This window comes from Lutjanus erythropterus, chromosome 13 (assembly GCF_056507025.1).
Source record: "Lutjanus erythropterus isolate fLutEry1 chromosome 13, fLutEry1.hap2, whole genome shotgun sequence".
NCBI lineage: Eukaryota > Metazoa > Chordata > Actinopteri > Lutjaniformes > Lutjanidae > Lutjanus > Lutjanus erythropterus.
This window is the reverse complement of record NC_139329.1, coordinates 9,253,668-9,277,638: the sequence shown is the minus strand read 5'-3', so window position 1 is coordinate 9,277,638 and position 23,971 is coordinate 9,253,668. Positions and strand designations below refer to the sequence as shown.

At 39.0% G+C, this 23,971-nt stretch overlaps 1 protein-coding gene across 1 annotated transcript in view; it reads left to right on the top strand.

Annotated features, from left to right (window-relative positions):
• Positions 1–2,477: 2,477 nt before the first annotated feature.
• Positions 2,478–23,971, top strand: part of tspan9a (tetraspanin 9a) — a 230,455-nt gene continuing 208,961 nt past the window's right edge. Inside the window, exon 1 of the mRNA XM_084734821.1 lies at positions 2,478–2,942. The gene's annotated coding sequence lies outside the window, so the exon portion shown is untranslated. The remainder of the gene's footprint in view (positions 2,943–23,971) is intronic.

Here is a 23,971-nt window from a genome sequence, read left to right as displayed (position 1 = left end):
CAATTTGCCCCTTTGCACCCCTTGTGCTGTGGGGTATTTTTGGACCCCAGAGGACGACGAACATTACTAAATAAAAAAAAACACTCATAATTCAATCAAATTACTCTAAATTTGTTTTAGTTGTGAAGATCATAGTATTAAACAACCCCCGTTATTTTCAGACCATTTGATGAAAAAAAGACAGAAAAAGTTTTCATTTGGGGTCCAAAATGACCCCAGGACATCATAAGGGTTAAGATTTTCCTAGTTGACTAGTGGTCATCAGTTGAAGCCATTAGCTGATTCATTGTTGCACATTTATGATAATAATGTAACTATTTAAAAATACTGTATATTTTTGGGGGCATGAAGCGAGCCACCTGTTAAATTTTAACGACAAAAGCAGTAATGATTCTGAATGTGTTGGAACAACTGAACATTTTGTTAATTTATTTCCCCATATCATAACCTTGTGGTTTAAAACACAAAAATAAATCATTTTCAACTTCTGATCAACACAACAGATGATGTATACTTACAAATTAAAGGAGCAATATGGAGCAAATTGCATATGCAAAAATAAGTATTGCAGTCGAAATAATGAGTTGGAGTCATCGACTGTAAAGTCTGTTAAGTAGGTTGAAATCCTATTTAATATAAGGTCTATGGTTAAAGAAAGTTGTACCCCCTGCAGGAGTACTGCAGGAGCACAGGACATACACCACATTGTAAATTGACAATAACAAGCAACAATGAGTCCTACACTGTAGATGATCAGATGTTTATAACTACAAATTGTCTATGTAAAGCTATGCCTGTTATCATGAAAATAAAAGGTCTGTATCCAACTTCTCATAAGACTTTTTCGCTAGAAAGTGAATAAGCATAAAAAGTAAAGCTACTTCCTTAATGAAGCAATATGCTGAAAAAGGCAAGTCCAGAGAGGAGGTTTTAAGTGTACTGTCATTACATGAAGTTTAAACACATCAGGTCTGCTTTCTGCTCAAATGATCCCATCCATCAGGGGACCAGCATGTGCAGCGTAATGATTATGCCTTTTAAATTTGCCTCAGTAACACTCGGTTAATGGCAGGGTAACCATGACAGCAGGGGGATCCACAGACACTCAACATGAGTGATGAGTTCAAGTTGTACCACCCATGCAGTCGGCTACTCCAAGTGTTCTTTTTAGAAAACAAACATAAGATGATTATATTCTGAAGAGCCTCTAAGGTTGCAGCAGTAGCATAAATAAGACGCTTTCAAGGACCTGTGTGTAAGAGGTAGGTGGATCTATTGGGAGAATATGGCAGAAATGAAGGATGATATTCATAAATGTTTTCATTAGTGTATAATCACCTGAGAAAAGAAATCACTGTGTTTTTGTTTCCTTAGAATGAGGCCGCCATGTTGCGCTGCCATGTTGTAAAAAAAAAAGGGGAATAAAAGAGAAAACTAATAATGTTAAGACACTTTCTTAACTAAATTTTAATCAAACTCTTAAGTGTTGAGATATTTTACTTTTCTTCTTCTTCTCCTCCTTCTTCAAAAACTTTAACTTTTGAGTTTTAGGAACAAAGTATTTTGTATTTGAAAAATTGTTGAGCAAAATTAATGTGAATGTGAATAATGGCTATTAATTTTGGTAGCGATCATTAAAAAACACCTTGGTAATGACAAGTCAGGTTCACAGCTCAGTGTGAAGAAAACTTTGAAGAAATATTTTATTTTTAAAACTAAAGGATCAAGTTTGTCTAAAGAAAAAAAAGAATTTGTTTGAATTAAAACTAAAAACTTCAGTGAAGACAGTTGTCTTGGCATTATCATTTTTCACACACACACACACACACACACACACACACACACACACACACACACACACACACACACACACATAATTATGCATATATATTTTTTTCTTTTTTTTCCAGTAACCTTTTGCCTTTTCCAGAAGTTTCACAGCCACTAAAGGTTCTCTTAAAAGCTCCTTGCTCCATGCCACTAAATTGGCCGTGGGCCTCAACTCAATGCACTTTTGTATTTCATAATTCCCCATGTTTTACTTTGTCCCGTGCTGTATACCAACAAAAATAAATGCGCTGGAACAGAGTGTGTTCATGTGCATTTCTTCAATCTAGTTGCAGCATGTTCCCAGAGGAACAGTTTGGGCTCACACAAATGCCTCATGGCTGCATAAACACCATGCAGGTTTGTGATTTGGACATATGAGTTTCCAGGCTGCTGCTGTACTGATTCATGAAGTAGACATAATTAAATCAGACTCGGGGAGAAAAAACATGAAACAACTCTTGCTTGAATGATGGATTTGACGCTCGTCATCTCTTCTTTAAGATTAAACCTAAAAGCAAACACTGGCAGCTTGTAACCACATCAAACTTCTTTTTTTTTTAACAAGGAAATTACATATTGCTCATAATATTTACATTGCCGTGGTCTCTGTGGTCAGCTGTCAAAACTTGCTTTTCTACAGCTGCCAAATTAATATAATATAGTTCGACCTCTGAGACTAATCTCCATAAATCAAAGTGGTGTAAGTTTTTTATGGGCTCCCCAGCCCCTGCTGTAATTCTCATATAAAGGCTCTGTTGCGCCTGTAGGAGTCAGTAACAGCCCCTTCTCCTTCGCCAAACTTCATTTCCTCCTAGACCAACCAGAACACTGCTCCCAGCTCATCATCAAACAGAGACGCATAGCAGGCACCGAAAAGTTGTCAGGAAGAGGAGAGAAAGTCGGTGTTTTGAGGGGTTAAAAAGCGCAGCCCCAGACACTTTTCTTTTGGCAGGACAGAGGCGGAATAATATTAAACAAGTCCGGCTGGAAAGTTTGCGCTGAAGCAGCTGAGTCGAAGTTGCGCGGCGGCCGTGATTCGTCTCTGCCTCTTCCAGGGTTGGTTCTCGACAGGTTGGACGCCGAAGTTAACCCCACGGGACCGCGTTTACCGGGTAAGAGCCTCTTTTCTTTGAGGTGTGTGCTGCTGTGTGGCCCATATTCAGCGTAACGTGATGACATAACAGCCCGGTGTGTTGCGTCCAACTTTTATGATGTATCCACCGCTGATACTTTACTGCCCCAGCTGGAACGTTTCACATCTCCATGATTTAGTACATTCAAATGAAACAACCACAATATAATGTCCTTAAATTGTATTCATATTAGAGTGTGGTACCCAGTTATGGTATTTTTAACGACTGTGGGAATATTCCTATGATATTAATGGAGTGAATGTGTCTGCAGAGCTGACTTCTGGGTGTGGAGTGGTTTTCATATTCTTTATGAACTTCTGTTAGGACTATAATATTACCATTCATATTATTTTATGGTATAGGCTACTTACTTTAGCACGAAACCATGAGTTTCATGCCAAAAATCTTTTGAATATAAGCTTGAATAGACCTTTGTCACAGCAGCCATTTTTGCATGAAATAGTGGGATAAATGCAGGTGTTGCCATGGATACTAATTAAAGGCATAGTTCGCCCAAAAATGAAAATTATCATATATCATTATCTACTCACAGTCATGCTGATTGAAGGTTGGGTTTCTTTCTTTAGTCTGCAAAACGCTGCTTTAGTTTCACAGGAAAACAAACTATATAAGTGAATGGTGAGCTGTTTTTAAGTGGGGAAGAAAAAAAAACAGAATTAAAAAAACCATAAAATTCCTCATTTTGGCTCGTCTGGTGGAGTCCAAGTCTCTTAAAGTTACAACATGGTGTTCACTTGCGCACACACACACCATCAAAAAAAAGGGTGGGGGGGCAGAAAACTATTTTAAGACAGCTTCCTTCACTAAATTTTGAGTTTTGAATCAAATTCTTAAGTTTTCAAATAAACTAAAAAAGAGTTTTGCCGTCCTTTAATCTTTTGTTGAGATAATTTACTTTTCTTCTTCAAAATAAAAACTTTAAACAGAGTAGTTTTTAAAACTAAAAGAAAAAACAAGGACTTATCCCAATATAAGGTTACAGGTCAACAAAACTTCTTTCAGTTTATTTTAAAACTAAAGCTTTTGACTTTTAACACAAACACACCACACATACCCACTTCAGATGGTGTATGCATGCACATGAATGTGGCTCCAAGTTAAGAATCTAAAGTGAGGATTTCAGCAAAAACATGATGTAAATGATGTCTTTCATGTCAACTTGGCATTCAGGGCTTCAGCGGACTTGGATTACACCAGACGAGCAGTATGGAGGCATTTTATGCTTTTATTCTGTTGTTTTTGACATTTGCAAACTGGTCACTATTCACTTCCATTGTTTGGGAGATTCTGCAACACTGTTAAGCTGTGAAACTCCAGCAGTGTTTTGTGGACTAAAAAAGGAAACCTGACCCTCAGTTGACATGAGGGTGAATAGATAATGACTTAACTCTCATTTCTGGGTGAACTATCCCTTTAAGGTTCTGTTCCATTCAGGTCAGACAGAGTCAGGGTGCTGCTATTGAGCACGTTGGCTCACTAGAAAGCCTCAGCTACACTAAATGGAACAGGTTCTTGTTTGCCCAGCTAGTTCATATCAACATGACTGTTGTGAAACATGTTTATACTGGCAAAAACCGAGGCCTTATACAAAGAAATCAGGCTACTTGTTCATTCTGTCTATTGTGTGGTGCTGAAAAGGCATTATAAATATAACAGTCCTCCATTTTAAAAGCAAATTAAAGGGAATGTTTGGCACCTCTCATGTGGATGTCCAGTCAGTGTTGATGGTAGTCACTTGAACCAGTAAATTCCTCAGCTGGTGCTATATTGACCAAGAAAACTGAGTTTTCCTGCTTGCAAAACTGTGCTGGCACTGCCTACGTGTACCAGGATGCATTGCATGTGAGCTTCTTATGCTCACAGCTATGTTACTGTGTCCTCAAAAGTCTTTTTTGCACACAACCCAAAGACAATCAATTTTCTATCACAGAGGAGTAAGTAGACAGGAAAATATTCACATTTGAGAATCTGGAATAACATAATTTTGACATTTTTTTTCTTAAGAAGAAACCCAAACAGATTAATTAATTATCATGGTTTGTGATGAGTTTAATTGCAAACAACTAATCCATCCAATCACTGCAGTTCTGATAGCTATTACTGTGCTTTGTTGGCAAAAACATAGTCAGAGATGGAGACTAGAAATATCGACATACAAAAATAGCAACAAATATAGACATATGTATGTATATATATATGTATATATATATATATATATATCTATATATATATATATATATATATATATATATATATACATAGGCGCAGCTTTGGCCTTTGGATCAAATGCCAACATCGCCACCATATTGAACAAGGAAAAACTGACCTATAAACAGGGGAGCTGCAGTTTTTCTGGATCAAAAGTACTATAACATTTACATTTCTCAACCGATTTCAATGAGTCATTTCTATATTTAAGGGTTCATGATGATCTGTATGGAGAAAGTTTGAAAAACTCCATATAAACCCTTCAACATAAAATCTAACTATGCAAAATGGCCTGTAGTCCTTCCTTGCATCCAGTGACATCTCTGGATGCAGGTAGAACAACAGATTTTTCCACAGGAGAGCTCAGGATTCTCTATCAATATAGCATGCTCTGAGGAATTTATTGCTTCAATTATTATTATTTACCACTTTACACTGACTGGACATCCACATGTCAAGTAAGAGATTTTCCTTTTATGTTACTCTGCTCCTGTTTTGTGTTACTTATGAAACATCACGCTTTCCGAGCTGACACCTTTTGAGGTATGAATTTCATTATAAGTTGATCACATAAGCATGAAGGAATGTCAGGAATTGAAGCGTACATTCTCAGTCCTTTCAGAGGCAACAGCTGAATGAAGTGCTGCTCTGATCCGTGTGAGCAACACGCCTCATTCAACAATATGCTCATCAGCACAGGAGCTCCTCACTGATTGTCTCTTCTCTCCAGCATTGTGCAGCTTGTGTTTTTGAGCACAGGCGCTGTGATGAGCCTGATCACTACGACTGTGTGTGTTTATGATTTAGCATCACCTGGCTGAAAACGTGAATTCCATCTACAGACCTCAGTGCTTCCAACGATGTTGTTTGTAGCGCTGAGTTAAATTTCCTCTGAGTCGGCCTCTGTTTTTAAGAGCTGCTGTAAAGCAGAGTGGTGACTGAAAATGAGAAGTGAATGATGTTTTGTTGTGCATCCCGTCCACTGATGAATTTGCCAGATGTGGAGAAGCTCTGCATGTTGACCACCATGGGTTGTACTGCCCCACTTTCAAAAAAGGTTGTGACATTGTGTAAAACAGTATTTCCCAAACACTGGGTCATGACCCTCAGGTGCGTCACAGGAGATTTTATTTGGGTCCCCTTAAAAATAAAGGATTATGGAAGAAATTATGCAAAATTTAAGATTAATCTGCAGTAAATCTTTTATAAAGCATTTAAATCATGTAGATTGTTTTACTGATGAGAAAAAACAAGAGCTTATTAATTTATTTAGCCTCATTTATGAAGTAGGCTAAAATATTCTGTACTGTAAAAACAAAAAAGTTGAGACAGTTCAAAATTTAGAGGCAGCTTACTTCAGTTGATTTTTTAGTTTTTTAGCCCAACCCAAACTTTTTAAGTTTAAAAAAAGTTTAACAACTTAAGACTCCTACCATACAACAACATCCAGAAACAGCCTCTCTTCTCTTGGTGAAAAAGTGTGCTGTGGTCTGACGATTCCACATTTCAGATTGGTTTTGAAAATCATGGACGTCAGTGTCCTCTGGGTGAAAGAGAGGAAGGACCGTTCAGATTATAAGTGTCACATCTGTGAAAGCCCCATTAATGTGGAAAGGTACATACAAGTTTTGGAGCAACATATGCTGCCATCCAGGCAACGTCTTTTTCAGAGACGTCCCTGCTTATTTCAGGAAGACAGTGTCAAGACACATTCTGCACATGTGCATATGTTCCACCAGCTTGGCCTTGTAGTACAAGACTTTGGGTACTGGACTGACTTGCCTGCAGTCCAGACCTGTCTCCAATTAAAATGTATGGTGCAATATGAAGCACAAAATGCAACAGCAGAGACCCCTGACTGTTGAGCACCTGAAGTTGTATATAAAGGAAGAATAAGACCGAATTTCACTTTCAGAACTCAAACAATTAGTGTCCTCAGTTCCCAAACAGTCACTGAGTGTTGTTTAAAGAAACGGTGATGTAACACGGTGGTAAACATGCCCTTGTTTTTTGGAACATGCTGCAGGCATCACATTCAGAATGACTGTGCATAATTATGCAAAACAATAGAGTTAGTCGGTCGGAACATTAAATCTCTCGTCTTTGTACTGCACTGAAATGAATATAGGTTGAAAAGTTTTTGGAAGTCATTGCATTCTGTTTTTATTTACCTCTTTCACAAGTCCCAACTAGGATTGTAGTTGTCTTAAAGGAGAGCTATGCGATGTATTTACTCTATTAATCATAAAGTGAAAATGTTCTGTAATCAGAGATTGAGAAAACATGCTAAGTTGAAATACTCACTTTTCTGACAACAGTGGTACAATCGGCCTGTTCTCCTTTGACATTTTGAGCCAGCCTTGTCTGTTTTTGTTTGCATGTTTCAAGTGTATTAGAGCTCAAATTAAGGCTGAATGTCTGCCGAATTAATAAGTGTCTGTTTATTAGGCTTAAGAAATACTTAATAATCTTTTAGAAAGAGTAGATGTTTCTAATTTAATTGAGCAAAATGTTAATAGAGTTTGGCAGGCAGTGAGACAGGCAGTCACCGAACTCAAACTCCAGAATGTGTATTTTCAGAGCAGTGGGCTTTTGTTTTGGGGATAACAGACTTAGCTTTACATTGACAGACAGTAGACAGTTAGAAACAGCTGATCAGTTTTCAGTGTAGGACTCATTGTTGCCCGTCAGCATCAAAATATAATGTTGTGTTTGTCTCGTGCTCCTGCTAAGTGTCCGTGCAGCCTGCAGGGAACTTGCCTAAACTTCAAGTCTGGGGAGGAGAGGACGGGGTGAAACAATTCGCTTCAACCATACATCATATATTAAATAGGGATTCAGCCTACTAACTCTCTATTTGGACCGCAGTTGAACGCCTGGGTTTTATATATTGCTCCATTAAAAAAAGTTGCAAATTCAGGCCTGATTGTATTGAAAAAAGAAAAAAAAAGTTATTTCATTCTCAGCCCATTTGACTAATCTTTATGGTCTTCAGGGGGGAAAAATGACCGTCTGCCTGCAATTTATCACATGCTTTAGTTAAGATTGAATATCTCTCCCACAGGCATAGTGTTGAAATCACAGTGGGCATATTAGGAAAGACAAATACCTCCTACACCCAACACTGAAGTCAAGTGGGGCCATATCAAAACAGCAGCTCTTTTTTTTTTTAACCTCACGTGATGTATGGGAGGGGGAGAGAGGTCTTGACCAAACATTCTTGTTTCTCTCATGGCGTGAGGTCAGTGCCCCCAAAAATGTAACCCACTGTTGTGAAGAAATATGTCCAGTTCCTATTTAATTCCACTCTTGTGGTTAATTAATTTCTCCAACTTCTGATGGTTAATTGTTTCATTGGTTGCTCTCTAACTATATAAATCTACCATAATCTTTTTAATTACAAACAATGGATTACAGTGGATTAGATGTTTAAATATTGTATTCATTACTCTACTTGCTATACCCACCAGAAAGCTACAATCGAAAGAGGAAAAAATGAGTGGCTTGAGCGGTCGGCCACATCTCATTGTTTTCAGCTCTTCATCGAGGCCTCGGTTTACATGAAGAACTCGACGCTGACATCAGAGGCTGCTATTAGCAGCTAGCTTTCTCTATGACTTTTTTTTGAAACAGTAACAATCATAACCTTTGTCACGAGGTTTCCCACTGGGACCCACTGGCTGATTCTCTGCTGCGGTAAACAAAAGCAGCAATGTGAGCCTCCGACTGTGTTTACTTCCTCAGCTCTCTCTGTCCCACACAGTCGCCACAGAGCTGGGCTCTCTGTTCCGTCCCTTCATGAAAGTTCCTATTCTGTGCGACGAGGGGGGCAGGAGCGTCCGTGCTGGGCAGATCTCATTCCGCCAGGCCTCACAATGGACGAGCTGTGCTGCTTATATCAACATTTATTTCTCTCTCGTCTCCCTCCCCTTTTTTTTTCGCCCTGCCACTTTAATCGCTTCCCTGTGGGCAAATCAGCAACAGGAAGAGCAAGGCTGTGCATCGCTGTCTTTGTCTGCGTGAGATATCGCCGGTTCTGTGCTGCAGACCAGCGGGTGCAATGACTCATTCTGACTTTGCGTCTTGTGTCAGAGAGGCCTGTGCCTGATTGCCTTTGGTTTCTCCTTGAAAGCTACTACAAGAAGTTCTTAACTGGTTTCTTCATTTAATACCAAGGCCTTTGTACGACCTAACGAACAATACCATGTACAAGAAGATCGCCAGTTTCTGTATAATTATTCCTAAAGCTGGCATTCAGGGTGTACCCCGCCTCTCGCCCAATGTCAGCTGGGATAGGCTCCAGCAGCCCGTGACCCTTACGGAATAAGCGGTTGCAGGAAATGAATGAATGAATGAATATTCCTAAAGCCTGCCACCAGGTCGGATTCTCCTTGCAATCAGGTGAAACAACCCTGTGCTTACATTTTCCCAGACAAAGCTTAGGCTATTGCAAGTAGATTAGAAGATCATTTTTTGGGCATCTTGGCCTTTATTGACAGGACAGCTTTAGATAGACAGCAAATGTGTGAGAGGGAGGGTGAAAGACATGCAGCAAAGGGCTACAGGCTGGAATCAAGCCCATGGTCGCTGCTGTGAACCAACAGCCTCCTCACATCAGCCGCACGCCCCACCAACCAAGCCACTTGGGCACCATCACTTCAGTCTTTAATGTGACTCGACAGCATTACTGTCAGTTGTTAGCTAGCTTTGCAAATACATGTAGTTAGCCTGTGTTAGCTAATTCCTCCAAAATACTGTGGATGACAAAAAAAAAAAACAAAAAGAAAAAAAAAAGACAAACTTGACAGAAGATAAAAGAAGTAAGCTAACTGACAGAATACATGAGAGAAATATGCTGTGAAATAAACTGGGGTGACAGACATAAGAATATTACTGTGACAGCAAGAAAGCAGATTGACAAGAGTCGGCAAAAACTAGAGAGTTTCGAAAAAACTATATAGCCAACGTTAATATATGAGACAGATTTATGTTAGTGTTGCTGGTGCTAACGTGACATTTATGCTTTCCAACAAGCTGTACATCGCTCACCATGTCCAGTGGGTTTTGACTGTCCTGAAAAATGCATCTTGGTATTTCATCCTCCTCTTGAATCACCATAAATTCAGCCATTGTCTTATGTTCCATAACTTATTCACCCTTCTTAGAGTCTGTTTTAGGTACTTAAACATTTTTAAAGGAAAATGGTTGGTAAGAACATGCTAGCAAACCATAAGGGAAGACTTCAGTAAGGGCACACAATTAAAGATTAAAGGGTTTTCTGTTACAACATCCTAAAAAATCCTTATGGTGATTTTATGCATCTCATTTTCCTAAAGTTTATGGGAAATCTTAGCCCAAGTGGTTTTATGTTGTACTGTTCTTTTGACTTATTTTACTTGCAGGCAAGTCTACCCATTTTTATGTGTGGCCTTACTCCAGCTGTGCATTCATGAGATGCCAATCAGATTTCCAGCTCCTGGCTGTATATACACTGTGGGCTGCACATTCTGTGCCTGCATTTTGACCTCGCTCTGTGAATGGCAAGCGGTTGTTTACAGTCAAGTCTATTTCCGAGCCAGGATCCTGCCTGTTCAGGCTGAATGTGCAGCAGATTTCTCTCACCAAAACTGAATTCTTTGCCTGAATCTGTGAGACCAGCGGCAGAGGAAACATCGTGTTTTATATTAAATTTTCTGTGTAATGTTTTCTGTTTTATATTTAATTTTCTTTTGTTTACAAATTCGTTACGGCCCAGATGATTTCATTTGTTTTGTTCATGTTCATGATGTCAAATGTCTAACCATGGAAGATAGGGCTGTACGATATGTTACTCTTGATGATGTGACATTTGTTGGGGTCTGTACCAAGCAGGTTTCTTGCATCTGGAGAACGAGATTTATAGGCCTGGACATCTCTGCAGTACTACAGAACACATTTTTCATTTATCAGAAAATTTGAGTCTGCAATTTGGATAATGCACTTGACTATATTGTAAATTCAATAATACTTTGTTTATTTGTACAGCCCTAATGGAAGAGTTGATGTATGGAACTTTTTCAGGACAATACAAGAGCCTCTGACAAAGTGTAGCTGGCCTTCCTGCCTGGTTTGAACCTATCATGCTGTAGCTTCTGTACTTCTGTACCATCAAATGCATGCCATCCATACGAGTCTCCATACGACTCTGCAGTGAGTGGACACATGGAAGTGAGGTCTTGACTGCTGTTGTCCACCCTGCTTTCACACTGTATTCTGTAGTCTTGTGTCAGCGCAGAGTGGGATTCCTGACATCATACTTGTTGACTTTAGCTAAGAGGGCTTCCTCTCCTGACAGCCTGTGTAGCTACAGCCCATGTCAGTCGCCTTTGTCTGTGCTGGTGAGCTGATGTGTGGGAATTCTTTAAAAGTCCGATCTCTGAGTCAGGAACCGCCAATGGCAGAGACGTAGAGTGCTTCGTACGCTAAATGTTTCTAAGTTGCTCACTCCCCCACCCCACAATTTTTATTAATGATTGACAGTTATATGGAAATTATTTAAGAAAAGGATCTGAACAGAATTTTATTGAAAACAAGGTCAGCTTCAGTCCTGGGTGATCTGATGACAAGTGAACAAAGCTCTGAGTATGTGAGTTCATAACATCACAATGTGTCTTCAGATGCGTCTCGAGTGACCGTTTCAGATCGGATCTCACTTCCCTGCTGTATATTCAAATAAACTCTCTGTCTTGTCAGTAGAAAGTCCATTACTGTCCAACTGGCCGTTCAATATGAAGATTTGACTATTTGTTTTTTTTTTTTATTAGTTCTGTGCCAAACTAAACAACTCATGTTTTACATGCACTGTCAGCAGCCCAGCAGGAGAGATGCTCTGGTGCGTGGGATTTTATTACGATGCGCAGGATGTGCACTTTTATTTTTTCTGGCTGTGTTGAAATCTGATGTTTTCACATCACAGATGACAAAGGAAGACATTAATAACGGAGTCAGAGAGAAAGTAAAAGTAAAAGTGTGCATCCTAGCCCACCATGGAGAATCTCTCCTGCCTCCTCTTCACAGCAACACAGTGTTTTTTACAAGCAAAGAAACAACTTAATGTAATTTATTTATTGTCGAGGAAGTCGCAAATTATTAAGAATTTGCGGTAGCGGTTTCACCTCTTCCCTCTATATGCTTATAAACATGTTTGTATTGTTTTAACCAGCAGCCCAAAAGTAGTAGCCATTAAAATGCTGGGACAAACAGACAGTTTTTTCCACAAAGAAAGAAACAACCTCATGAATAACATTTGCCGAATTTATAAGGAGGCCCAAACAATTAAGAATTTGCTGTAGACAGCACTTCACAAAGCTTAGAAAGTTTCCCCTCACTCAGCAACTCTCAAAATAAAATGATTTTTCAATGCAGTCTGGGGTTACTTGTGCGTTCACAAACATTTGAAGCAGGTAAGAGAGCCCAAATGCCTAATTTTCATTACAGTGAACTAAATGATGTACTTCAGCTGAATAGCAGTCCATCAATGTGGCCCAGAATACACTGTGTATATACTGCTAAAATAATGTGGTCTCATGCAGTCTGAACAACCTCCAAATGTGGTCTGAGCGACTGGATCTCAAATTGGGCCTGAGTTCTGTGGTATGAATGGTAACAAACGATGCAAATTACAAAAAATATTCCATTATACTGCAATTAATAACTTGAAGCACTATTTTATTTAAATAAAATTATACATCCATTATGTTATGGGCCAGATTTAGCTGCTGGGAGGTAACCAGTATTGTAAACAACTCAAAAGCAACAACTGACCCACACCAGAATAGCAAGTAATATTTACACGTGTGTAAGAAAGTGTGAGTGGCTCCTTGAGTGTTTTTATGCCAGAATGTGAACTTTGCTTGTGGTCAGCTTTTCCTGCCGGTCTTATCAGATGATGTTGCAATGGGTTATTTGTGCTTTCAGTATAAGTGGCTGGGGGCAAAACACATTTCTCCTCACTACTAACTTATTTATAAATTGTTGAGCAACGGTGGAGCTCAGATTGCAGGTCCAGCTCTCCCCAAGCTTGTTACGGTTTTGCCATTTTGTTTTATTTAGATTTTTATAGGTTTTTGCAGGACTGAATGATTTAAGAGGACAAAGTGAGCGCCTGGTTGTAATTAATGACATTTTGATCTCGTTGAATCACATAAATTCCTGTAGATCTAGGCCGTGTCCACACACATGAATCATTTTCAGTCAAGACCAGTGTTGTAAGTCATAGTGTGCTGTCACAGCTGAGAGCTGTAGGGTAGAGTTTCCCTCTGAGTGGAACAGGTCACATTACTGCAGCCATATATTATATTTGATGGAACAGTGCTGATTTTATTTGTCATTACTTCCTTTAAATTTGGAAGGGATTTCTGTTTCATTTGACTGGTCATATATTGTATATGACTCTGGTGGCCTGTTAAAACTTCTCTTAATGTGTGTGTGACTGTAGCTGGTCCAGGAATGGGTGGATCTCCTCATCCTGCTCCAGACCATTTTGACCATCATTTGTACAAGACGTCTCCAGTAAGTACAGTATAAACAGGACTTTGATCACGGAATATCTGAGAAATACAGTACACGTCATGTCTCAGGTTTCAGCATTTAAACCATTTAACTGCACTGTAGAAATGTGACAGTTTATTCAGTGTAAGTGGTGTCATGTTCTGGGAAAGGGAAAAGTCTTTTGTCATTTATATATTACATTAAATTATGCTATTGTTCTTGGAGATTTCGCTGGAAGTTAGCTGTCATCACAGGAATGCTTTGTCTCACATTAGAGGAAATACATGCCTACATCAAATGCATACAATTTAGTGTGTGAATAACAGGGATGCATAACCACTAGACTCCACCTCAGAACATTAGCTTTAAAAAAACACATTTAAAGGACGAATGAGTGGGATTTAGTGATATCTAGTGGTAACTTGCACATTGCAAACACCTCATCTCAATCTCCCCCTCTAAACATAGGAAAACGTATGTGTGATTTGTCTGTTCTGGGCTACTGTACAAATATCGCAATACATATGTTTTTGCAGTATCTATTTTGTCATACCATCATATTCCTGACATCTTCCCACAGTATACGGTATATGTCAGTATTTGTGTAAAAAAAAACCAGTATAAAAACTGAGCTGCTGGTGATAGAAGTCATTTTAACGTGTCATTATCTAGTCTACAATTCTGTGTGTCTTGATATGAAATTACCCAACTTAGAAAAATCTGTCTTACTTAATGACAAATACCTGGCCCATAGTATAATGAATAAATAGCAAATAATGACACTTTAACGAGGCGTATAGCAACACATCAGTCAGAAAAACAGAGATTACATGCAATTGGTGGTGGCTGACTGGCAATGGTAATAAAATCAGGTGGTTAATAAACTGCTTGTGTAGTTAAAGTCATCTGAAGATAGATATGTGGTAATGTTTTCATGATTCCACAACTCAGACAATTATTTCTTTTCTCTGTAGGCTAACTTTCCAGTTTTAATAAATTCATTTAATTTTATATTTTTATTTTCCATCAATGGAAACGGTTGTAATACCTTGATACCACCCAATATACAACATGGCGGTCTTGGTGGAGGACCTGCGTCCTCTGTCGATATTTTCAGGCTGTTATACACAAATGAAAACATACTTAATTCTGTAAACCCTAGTAAATCTTACAAATTACATACACTTTAAGACAGACAGATGAAGCAATGAGTTCTATAGTCTGTCACATTTGACCTTTGGATCTGTCATCTATCTAATAGAGGATAATAATCCTAACAATATGATACAATAAAGTAGAATCAAATACAGCATCTCAAACTACAGCCTTTAAAATAACCTCAGAGTTGAATCAACAACGTTTCGACAGCTGATAAAGGTGCTGTTCATTACAGGACTTTTGTATAGTCATTGTATATTTTCACATTAAAGTCATGTCCCGATTTGTGTGACTCTATGTTTAGGAGTAGGGTTGGCATTTATTTATTTTTTTACTCCATTTTACAACCAGAGGCAAAAGGACAGCAGTTGTGAACTGTTTGTTTTGGAAGGCTTATATTTTTATGAGGTGTGACAGAGGCTGGCATCGATCATAGCCATTCAAATCTGCTCCTCTAATCCTCTTTCAAGTCAGTGTTGTCCTGCATACAGTGGACTGTTTTGTCCTGGAAATCCACATGAGGAACTCTTTTCTGAGTAGAGATACAAGGCGTCGATACTGCACATGTAGGCGAATGATGTCCTCTTTTATGTTGAATGATGTTTGATGGTCAACATGGCACCTCGTGTAGTGATGCATTTTGACACTCCGGACAGCACATTCACCTTATCATGTTGGTTATGTGGAATACTCTGTTGCAGAACTAAAATGCAATGCTTCAGGTGCAATATTTGGGAGACCTGGCTGTTGCAAGAAACCTGAGGATTGGTGGAAGTATTTCTAAAGTGGAGAGAGAACTTAAAAATATCCTGAAATGTCTTCTGCAGGGCTTTCTGATTTCTGATGACAAGCAATGTAGCTCTTTTGCATCGAGCTGTGTAAAATACCCTACCGCTCTGGTGGGCATAAAATGATAGACGTTTGTGTAAATCGTTTTCTGTCCCTTGAAATTTGTGTGTAAGAAAGGGCTAAATGCTGTACATTTAAAAATAACACTGTAAACTATACCCATCAAATTAAAGGCTGCAGATCAAAGACATACCTGTGTGGCCACCAGTCGACAGACAAGATGACAACCAGTAATCCTTGACAACAAAATTACTGCCACGCATTACTCTGTGCCTCCCAGCACACTTCAGTCCAGTCACTTTCATCATAAGTCACCACTGGAGTGGAGTTCATATTATTACCAACTGGTGAATTAACAATATATAGAATATCCTGATATTACGATAAGAAAATGTCTTAATACTATACCGGACTATGACGATAGTTACTGTCGTCTTACATGGTTAATCGTTTAATTAATTTAATAAATGATCTAAATATTTCTTTCTTTTTTAATATCACAATAAATATTGTACTGTGAACTTTTTATTGTGGTATTTTCTTATCTTGAATTTTTGGTATTGTTAGATCCCTAATACCGTTTTTTTTTTTTTTTTTTTTTTTCAATACCATTGTTTTTCTTCCCTGTAACCTATTCTGAAAAATCAAAACAAAACTTAAAATGTAAAAAAAAAATCAATTAATTGATTCTTCTCAACTATAAGTTTGGGGAAGTGGATGATTCAAGCATAGACTTTCGTAGGGCTGTTTGATATATCAATATTATATTATATTGTGATATGAGACCAGATATCATGATAGATTTTGAATATCGTTATATCATGATATAGCATTAATGTTGTCTTTTCCTGGTTTTAAAGGTTGCATTACTGTAAAATTATGTATTTTCTAAACTTTCCAAAATACTTCTAGCTGTTCTGTTATTTGTTTCTACCCATTTAATCATTATACGTATGATAATTTATAAAAAAAAAACCTAATTGGGCTTTGTGAAAGCACCAATTGTCATCCCTACAGTATCATCACAATATTGATATTGAGGTGTTCGGTCAAAAATCGTATCGCTCAGTGATAATACAACATATCATTTTATCACTTTAGCTGCTTCCATCCTTTGGAGTCCACAACACATCTTCAGTCACAACCCACATTATCAATAATTATCGATATCAATCACTATCAAACTTAACTATCGTGATTTTTCAGCTATATCGTCCAGGCCTAGACTTGCGTACTTGCTGATACTGACGCAGTACCAGCTTTTTAGGCAATGTCAAAGTGCCATTTTCTGATACTGGTATCAGTAGCGGAACAACCCTTTTAACAAATGACCCCTTTAACCAACCTGTCAACCTGTTGTTGTAAGGGCGTGTCAGACATCCTTGAATACATTTACTTGAAGAAGCACTCTGAGTAGCAACAACCTCAGAGATCTTGGAGAGAAAACAAGAGAGAAAAGAAAATCAATGGCGCATTTCCCATTCTGCCACCTTTTGTTGGCCCAACTCCGGCGGTGGCCCCGCCTGTCCTGTCTTGTCTCGTCTCCTAAATGCTTGTTGATACAATAAAAAAGATCCCAAAAGAGTAATTCGTTACCAGCTTTGAACCTGCTGTGATTAATTGTTCACAAGAGAGCCTCATTGGCAAGGCAGAGCCAGCTCTCCTCCTGCCTCATGCCAACGCTCTAATCAAAAGCACCTTTGTGAGTCACTACAGAGCCCGGTGCCTCTTGGATCAGGACCTCACCATGGCAATCAAACTCTTTAAACATGATCCTCTCAGCCTCAGATGCTTATTGGCCCGCTCGCTGGTGGCATGCCGTTTTGAAACCCGGCTCTTCCTTTCATCCGAAGTGAATCATAATTTGGGGAAGAGGTCAGCACTAAGTGATGTCTCCGCTTGTTATTTAACATGTCTGGAAGTCATTACATTTATGCAGCTTGTTTGTGGGAATCCTCCCCCTTTTCGTCCCACGTGCGATTAATTTTTGGGATGATGGTGGACTGGAGTGGCTCCATTCATCAAGAAGAGTGCAGAATCTTAAGTTAACATGCCTGAGAGTGTAAGTCACTTTAATTCAAAGAGTGCCATTAAAAGGAAAATCTCATGCAACCCAATCATTTATGCCCTAAATTAAAGACACATTTGGTTTATTAGAATTGAGTAACCACACTTTCCAATAATGCAATTAAGATTTCTGCATGGACAAACTTTTAGCAGGCTACTAAATGACGCATGCAGAAGCCATATTACATAAATACTGGAGCGATTTCTCTAGTAAATACCTGATTTGAATTTAAGTTTGTGGTAAAAATAACTTCTCCATATGAACCTGCCACCACACTCAACACTAAGCGTTTCCCTGTGCTGCCAAATGTTCTCTTTTTATGATAAATTTAAAGATCACAGATGGGCATAAAATTTATTGGATGTCGTTACTTCAGAGCATCTGGAGCCACAAAAAACCGAAGGCTGCGTTTTCTCTGGCCTCTCTATACCGTCAGTGGAATATAGGCTTCTGTCTCATGGGTCATTTCCTTTTCAATTTCACCCTGATTTGTATTCATGTCATGTTATGGCAAGCTGAACATGTGTTGAAATCATACATGCTTCTGCACCTTTTTTCCGGTTGACTGCCTCTGACAAGTTGGTGGAATTGTGCAATCATCCGCTGACCAAGGCTCTTCAGATCTGATCTTAAACAGGCTTTTTCTTATTCTTACCATTAGTGTGTTTTTTTCCCAAGCTAGCGGCACAGTTTTAGGGATGGCAGTGTCAGTCTGTCCTTCACTTTGGTCCAGACTGAAATGTCTGTAAAACTACACGGTGGATTGACGTGAATTTTAGTACAGACGTGCATGGTTCCCAGAGGATCCATCCTACTAACCTACCGACAGTCATGTTCTTTTAGTGCCACCAGCATTTTGACAAGTGAACTATATTGCTAATTATTGGATGGATTTGGTGATCCTCTGACTTTTAATCTAGTGCCACCATTAGGCCAGAATTTTAAGAACATAGTAAACTGTAATATCAACATGTTAGGTTTGGCACCGTGAGCATATTAGCATTCCCAATGTTAGCATTTAACTCAAAGCATACTTTGACGAGGTACAGAGCTGTTAGAATGGCTGTGGACTCTCTGGGCACTATTTAGCTTATCTGTCACACATGGCCTAAAATGCATGGCACAAGAGCATTTAGGGTCAGTCCAGCTCCACTTTTGCTTAGTGAAATGGTGCATAATCTGGGCGTAAAGTAGTCAGACTCAGCTGATGCACACTGTAGGTATAAGTCATGCCAACTGGTCGCTTGCTTTAAGTGGCATTGCAATCCCTGGGAAGCAAGAATAACCTCTTACCTGCAACCTGCACATTGAAAATGGCAAATTAGCGCCTGGGACGCTAATGGTACAGATGTAAACAGCTATTAATTTTTCTTTTGCAGCGAGGCAGTCATTTTAATGCCCGGCTTTGCCTCTTGATGTGCAAAATAAGTTCCCCCTTGACACTATTTTGCAGCAACACCATCACTGCTTCTTGGGCTTAGCGCCACCCAAGACGTTTGTGATCAATTTAAGGAAATGCAAACAAGGAGGGTTGTTTTTTTTCCCTATAGCAGAATGTATATGTTTGAAGCCAGACCTCTCTCTAGCACTGAGCACTGTAGAGGGACGTCTGGCTTTGCGAGAATAGGCACAAAGTAAGGCTTAGGTGTGTTTTGGGCTTAACATTCCCTTTAAGAGGCAGTCGTGCCCAGGCTGGCTCATAAAAAATTAACATTATGATTAATAGAGGATAGGTTGCAGGAGGTTAAATAGGGAGAATCATCCTCCTATTAAGCTGTGCAAATTTATGCATGAGCCACAGCAGCAGGACTGCTGTGACATTACTGCACTGGGCATGAAAATGACAACTGCATCAGTTGGAAAATAGCTATGTCAGTTGTGCTGCGCTGTGCGCTGCTTTGTGCCGGGCGGAAGAAAGGGCCCCTCTCTTGTTAGCTGATGTAGCTGTATCACTTTTTTTTCTCTGACTTACTCAACTGGAAATGGGTGTCTTTGTATAGCATGTCTATATAGTCAGGTAGTTGGACTCTTCATTAAAAACATACATGGAAACTTTTGAAGAGACACAATAAGATTGAAAGCCTTAAACAGAGAACCTGAGACCATCAAACAGTGAAAATGAGAGAACTGGAGAGTCTAATGACTGACATGTGTTTATTTACCCAGTGGAGAGCTGCAAGCAGATCCTCTGGCGAAGTCATTCCTGAGCTCGCACGTCCTGTAGCTTCTCACCTCACACGAGACACAAGACGCAGTTTGACGAGTATGACGCTCCAATGAGTGGGTGACGGTTTAACCTTTTTTTTTTAACCTTTTCATGTCACAAACGGGGTCTGGTGTGGATGCTTGAAAGGTGTGATATTTTCGCCTTGTCATTACATTTGACATGTTTTGACATTTTCTTGAAAACATTAGGGAATGAATAAATTTCCTCAAGATTATCTTCAGTTTATATTTGCTTATGTCCTGTTATTCCAAGGCAGTTATAATGCTTTCCCCAATTTCCTGCTGTGTTTATTTGTATTTACACAAAAGCTACTCAGAGCATTTCATGTTTATATAAGGAGAGTGAAGTATTTTTTCTGTGGTCCACTAACTGCATAGTGGGACAGACAGGCAGTTTTATTTTCTAGGTCTTGGCCTCCAAATGCTTCTGAAAAAGCAAGAACGTACTTCAGCCCTGCAGTTTAATTTGCATATCTCCTGACTGTTTTTTGTGTGACTGGGTGTTGAAGATGGAGCCGTTAAATGTTCTATGAAAGAGTCTGAGCCCAGTGAGAGAAACTAGCCAGTGAAAAGAAGCAATTAATTCCATGTGATTGAAAGTCAAGTAGATTGTTTTAAAAGTCCAACAAGCCTCACCATCTTTTTGTAAATGAAGATTTAATAGACCACATCCTCAAGCTGCCACTTGGCTAAAAGTGGCCACAGCTCTCAGAACTCTGCGATGAATTATTTGCACTAACTCGTATCACCCAGACGCAAGTCCAGACCTCGAGACATGGACGCCTTGTAAACACCTGAAGTGTCCTTAGTGGTTTCATGCCTAGCTAAACAGGAATACCAAATCACACTATCCGGTATAGATTGCAGCCTTTTCAATTGTTTACAGGCAATGCTGTTGATTTCAAAATGAAGAAATGGATATCTCAGTTGCTTTTATTTGCAGGAATGCATTCAAATCTCAAAATGAGCGCTATTTTGAGAAGTAGTGAAGCTTTTCAATTGAGGGCAATGAACCAGAGTATTGTGTTGAATAACTGGCTCGTTCTGCACATTGTTGCCACAAAATGAGATTCTTCAGCCAAGCATGCAGGGATACTGCAAAGACAAAAAAAACTGATATAGCACAGCAAATTGCACCTTTAATGTTCAAGCTAGACAAGCTCTCGGTGTGTTATGTTGAGGGGAATGGAAATGACTGCCTATTGGTGGGCTCAAAACTGTCAACGTGTTAAAATCTGCTTGAGCCTTTTGCCTTCTTGCCAAGGACATTTAGAGCATCTTTTCGTCATGCTCAGTTACCCAAGATGGTTATAAATGTTTGCCTGTGTGAACAATATAATTCTCTCGCTCTCAATAAAACAAGAACATTTTAGTGCTTGTTGAAGGCTCCACTGAGCAACTTTGCACGCTGTTAGCTGCATATGACAGTCACAGCTACTACTGAGAAACCTGAGCTTGAATAATGAAAAAATATGGAACAGTTTCAACTAACTCACTTGTGTTTACAAATCTTGGCCGCAGTTCAGGAGATATTAATTTTTCTCCTCTTAATTTCAGCTCCTTCAAGGAACTTTCATATCATGTTGATTTTGGAGGCTTTGTGGACAAAATCAGTGGTGTTTGCACTGAATCTACCACAAGATATTGTGTCAAATATAAAATTATCTAAATAAAAATCTCCGCATCTTTATAACTGGTTAACATACCTCTCACTGTGATGTTTCCTGGGAAAATATAAACACAGACTTGTTTCATCTGATTTCAAGCTGAATCTGACTATGCAGAAATAGCTGATCTTCTCTCAGATGATGTGTTTGGTTATGTGGGTCATATGGAGGCAACAGTAATAAATTTAGACTGTTTCATAACCACTCTAAGTGTAGTAGTTTTAAGAGGGGCAGGATGTTATTCTCTGTTGCAGCTCAGTGTTGGAACTTTGGGTAAAATGATTGCTAGTGGAGTTTTTCCACAAAGGGCTTCCAAGGACAGCTTTAAAGCTACTACAAGGAACTCTCATATTTTTTTAATTTTATAGCCACCTTGTGGACAAAAGTGGTAGTGTTTCCAGTGTTATAATCACAAATATAATGTCAAAATTAAAATGATCTAAATAAAAATCTCCTCCAGCTCCTTTTTAACTGGCTAACATACTACTCACTGCAAATTTCCCTGGGAAAATGTAAACACAGGCTTTAAGGAGAATCCAAACTGGTGGCAGGCATTAAGAACAACTCTACAGTAATAGCTGCACAAATCGTGGTTGGTGCTGTTAACTTCTGTAGGTCATATAGAGGCATAAGTAATAGACTGAGACTGTTTTGAAGAGAGTTACAAACTCCCTGTAGTACTTACTGTAGTAAAGTTTGGGCTGGTGGGGTAAAACGTATAGGACTTGTCATTTTTAAAATATTGATGTGGCACAAAAATATTTCAATATCTGGGTCATTCAAACTCCCATCAAGTACATCTTTGTGCCACAAGAGAATGGTAGAATAATTACAGTGACCGCTAAATGCATGGCAAGCTAAACAGGAAAGGCTAGTTTTTAACAGGAAAAGCTGCTGCTCAACCTGTAGTGAGGCCCCTATTTACATATTTTAAGAAAGTAAGGATTGAATATTACAGTGATAAGTTTGTGCTAAAGGATTAATTGGAAGATTAACTGTTTTTACCAGGTAGGAGCTCTGTTTTGGATCCAACATGGTGGATAAAGCTGCCCTGACCAGGGTTACGTTATGTAGCTGGCAGCTGACTGAGTACGAGTGGGCAGAGTGGTATTAAGTTACAGACTTTGTTGTGCAGCTAACTCATGGAAATAACATGTATTTTCATGACAGAGATTTTGACTTACCTTTGTAGGAAATGTGCAGGTGTAATTAATAACATTAATAATGTCTCTACTCTATTACGCTTGTATAATAGTATGGTCTGTCACATGTGAAAAAGGTTATTAATAAAACATGCTTGTTCTGCTCTCACAAGTCTAAACACTGTGAAAAAGGAACTTTTGGCTACAGCTAATCTGCTAGCTGTAGCTATCATTTCTGGTGGAACTTGGCCAAAGTGAAGAGTTCTGTGAAATGACTGCCTTCAGTTCAGTGGAAGGGGATGAAAAACAAGCATTATTTTAATTGCTGTGTGAACAAATGTTGAGTAAACACTGATATTCATATGAAGATTAGATTATGACTTTATCTTCTGTTTCCATTAAGGCGTCTTTTTTGTTTGTGCAAGACTATAGATAACATTTTATTTCATGACACTCAAAATTTCCAATAAATTCTGTGACACACATTTCAGAGAAAATGAAGATGATGTTTAATCAGTACACCAGTTCATTAATTCCAGTTAACTGCGTAAAAAGTAGATATTTACTGAAGTGTAACAAGCAATTACTCTAAGGAAATTCCTTAGTTGCTTATTCACTCACCACATTTAACTACTGTCGGAATAATTTGTTGTCAGACAGACGGGTTAAAACTTTGTTAATATCAAAGTTTGTGCCTCAGTTGTGAGTTTTTTCTGCTTATCTTTGTTGTACGTGATGGTAATGTAAATATTTGGGATTTGGACATAATGTATAAATCCGTGAAAAATTCCTGTGCGTGATTTGAAAGGCTACACATAGCTGTAGGACGCCGGCGTTGCTGGCAGGCGTGTGATGCACACAGGCGGTTCTTGTTCTCCCAGTCCTGGCCCACAAATCGCTTTGGCAGTTGTTGAAATGATGCAGCCTGCTTGACCCACGAACCTCTTCCCTCCTTCTCTCTTTACCTTCTTTCCAAACACCACCGGAGGGCGGTAACACGGGCCCTCTCTGCCCCTGCCCTACACTTGTTTGACACCTGCATTCACATATTTTGAGAGATCCCATTTAACATGCAAATCAGATGGACTCCGAGCATGCATGCTGAATAGACTGGCTTATACTCAGCTCGCTCAGAAAGCA